Raw genomic sequence first — 3,898 nt, 5'->3', positions numbered from 1 at the left:
AAGGTCTTAGGGATCCCTGAAAATGTGGAAAGGGAGTATGGATTAGGACTATTCAGTGAAATAATTAGAAATGTTCTCTAATTTGTAGAAAGGGGTGTCAAAGTACACGAGGCACATAGAACTCCTAATAGGCATGGCCAGAAAGATCTTCAGCACAACACATTGTAGTCAAAGATTCAATGGTAAAACGTTAAGAAAATATTCTAAGCTGTGCATCAGAGAAATTCCGGATTACTTTCAGAGGATCTCCAACTAGACTCACAGCTGATTTCTTATCAGAAGCACTACAAGCTAGGAGAGAATGGAGAGATATAGTCAAAATTTTAAGAGAAAAAAGGTGTCAACTAGAGTACTGTACATTGAAAAGCTCTCATTTATGAATGAAGGTGAAATAAAGACCTTACATACCAAGCAGAAATCGAAAGAATTTGTCAGCACTTGTCTAGTCTTACAACTGAATGTTAAAGGATGTGCTATACACAGAAACACAGAAATTCATGATTACAAAAGATTGTGAATGCAGAAAATCTCCCAGTAAAAGTACAAAGGACACCCAAGGCAAACAACAGGAACATTTATGGAAAAGGGCAGGGTCAAGTCGTTACTCAATAATTGCCATGAATGTAAATATAAATAGCCTAGATTCTTCAATTAAAAGGTACAGACAGGCTGAAATGCATTAAAAAACAAGGCCCTCCCATTTGCTGCCTACAAGAAACATATCTCACCAACAAAGATACATGCAGACTGAAGTGAAAGGATGGAAAAAGGCATTCCATGCTAATGGAAAGCAAAAATGAGCAGATGTGGCCATTCTATTATCAGACAAAATAGACTATAACACAAAAATTGTGAAGAGACAAAGAAGAGCATATGCAATGATTAAGGGATTGATGCAGCAGGAAGATATGACTAATAAATGAATATGCTCCCTATGCCGTATTAAAACAAATGTTAATAGGTCTAAAGGGAGACATAGACTTCAATACCACAGTAACAGGGGACTTCAACACCCCACTTTCATCAATGAACAGATCAATAGACAGATGCAAAAATTCTCAACAAATTCTAGCTAATCAAACACAATAAAATATCAGAAAGATCATTCACCCAAATCAAATGGGATTTATTCCTGGTATTGAGGGATGGTTCAACATAAAAAAAAAATCAGTAAATGTGATATATCACATTAACAAATTGAAGAATAAAAACCATATGATTATCTCAATAGATGCAAAGGAAGCATTTGATAAAATACAGCATTCTTTCATGATACAATCCTTAAACAAATTGGATATAGAAGGAACATTCCTCAATAAACTCATGGCAATCTATGACAAATTCACAGAGAGCATCTTATTGAATGGGGAAAAGTTGTAAGCATTTCCACTAAGATCAGTAAAGATCCACTAAGTAAGATCATCTTAAGATCAGACAAAGATGCCTACTTTCACCATTACTATTTCATGTAGTCCTGGATTTTAGCCAGAGCCATTAGGCAAGAAAAAGAAATCAAGGGAATACCAATTGGAAAGGAGGAAGTCAAATTACCCCTATTTGCAAATGATATGATTCTATATATAAAATAAAAGACTCCATTAAGGAATTATAGAAACTCATAAAGGATTTTGGTAATGTTGTATGATATAAAATTAACAGTCTTTGTATATACAGACAATTATTAACACAAAAATCAGCAGCCTTTGTATATACAGTTAATGCTATGATTAAGAAGGAACATCTAAGATTAATCCCATTCACATTAGCTACAAATAACTAAATACCTTGGAATAAATTTATCCATGGAAGTGAAAGATCTTTATGATAAAAATGATAAAACATTAAAGAAAAAAATAGAAGAAGATACAGAAAAATGGAAAAATTTTCCATTTTTTGGATTGGAAGAATTAATATAATCAAAGTGTCCATATTGCCAAAAGCAATTTACAGATTCAATGCAATACCAATCAAAATAAGAACATTCTTCTCAGATCTAGAAAAATGTTGCTAAAATTCATATGGAAACACAAGAGACTCCAAAAAAAAAAAAAAAGCTACAGCAAACTTAAATAACAAAAACAAAGCTGGAAGCATAAAAATACCAGATTTTAAGACATACTATAGGGTTTTCAGGGGGCTCCAAGATGGCAGAATAGGGAGGGAGCTCACTAATAGTCCAGGAAAAGATAGTTTCATTAAAGTGGAGATAGTGTAGTCTCAGGGAAGAGTTAGGGAAAAAACTGCCGAGGAAACTCTTCCAGAATTAGAGGGACACAGTGGATCTACATGAAGGACACGGGTGCCCATGGCTTGGGAGCCCAGCAGCTGAGAGTCTTCTCCTCTGCACCAGTGCTGGAAAGAGAGTTGAGGTGAAACCGCAGTAGCCTGAGACACTGGTGGAAAAGCAGCAGGAAGAGCCTAGAGGGAATGAGGCTTGAAGCCCCATGGGGGAAAGTACACCAGCCTAACTAGAGGAGAGAAAAAAAAAATAAAAGGGATGGTACATACACGATTCTCTCTCTCCTCTCACCTTACAAAGGAGAGCGAGACAATAGATCAGGTGCCATTTTGGACATAAGCAACATCTGAGCCAGTTCGAGGCTGTGCCCGCACTCAGCCAAACAGAAAAACCTGACTCTGGTGGGGAGAAATAATAGGAGACTAAGACCTAGTGAATGTGTGGAGCTTATGAAACGGGACTGTGAAAAAAAATTGAGGGTGTGTGGGAGAACTCATGATGTGGCTGAGATATGAGTAGTCTCAGTGTGAGATGCCACAAACTCAGTAACCTTGGCTACCTGGTGAGAGATATTGCAGGGGAATCTGAGCTTACACTAAGGACTGCACAGATCCTTTGTGTGGTCCTTGGGACAAAGCAGACAAATACTATACTCACTGGGGATAGCGCTCAGGCACTGATTGCCATCGAGGAGAAGAGCTCAGCTGTATGGAATTACTTTCAATCTGAAGAAAACAAAAGAGAAGATTTACCACACCAAACCTGGGTGTGTCACCATTAGCACACCCTTAACCCTGAAGAACTGAGCAGAGCTCTCTGGCCACACTCACCACAAGCCTCTAGAGATTCACCAAAAGCAGACAGTCCATGTAATCTAGAGTCATAATATAACGAGAAAAGCCACCACAGCGGAAAAAAAAAAAAAAAAAGAAGAAGAACCAAATAATATCTCCACAATGCCAAACAACAAATGCAAAACCAAGGAAACAAGAACAAGGAAGATATCATGATGCTCCCAAATGAATATGACACTCTAATACAATATTATGAAGATGATTGGTTAGAAGAAATGCAAGATATGGATTTCAAAAAATTTATGATAAGGACATTTAGAAGTTATCAAAAACACATGCATGATCTACAGAAATCCATACAGGACAGGACGTAAAATCTCTCATAAACAAGACTAGTGTCTGCTAATACTAACTGAGAGAATAAAAAAGGGTGAGAATGATCCAACATGGGAAATGGGATACACAGCAGACTCATAGAATGGCAGATGTCCTAAACAGCACTCTGGCTTCAGAATCAGCCCTTAAGGCATTCGAATCTGGCTGAAGAGCCCATGAGAGTATTTTAGGCATAGAAAGCCAAGACACTCTGGCAAAAAAAAAAAAAAAAAAAAAAAAAACAACAAACACACAAACACCTAAATGAAAGATCTCTGTGAGTGAGACCCCAGTGGAAAGAACGGGCCATCAAAGAAGGAAGTACCTCTCCCTGAAGGGAGGAGAGAACTGCCACTTTGAATATGGCCTCGTCTAAACAAGATTAGAGTTGGTGAACTCCAGACGCTTCCATTGCCTTGGCAGCTCATAACAAAAGCCTCAGGTGATTACTGATGTCATAAATAAGAGTGTTAGTTGTTAAATCAACAAT

This window comes from Lepus europaeus, chromosome 4, assembly GCF_033115175.1.
Source record: "Lepus europaeus isolate LE1 chromosome 4, mLepTim1.pri, whole genome shotgun sequence".
NCBI lineage: Eukaryota > Metazoa > Chordata > Mammalia > Lagomorpha > Leporidae > Lepus > Lepus europaeus.
This window is presented reverse-complemented; position numbering follows the sequence as displayed.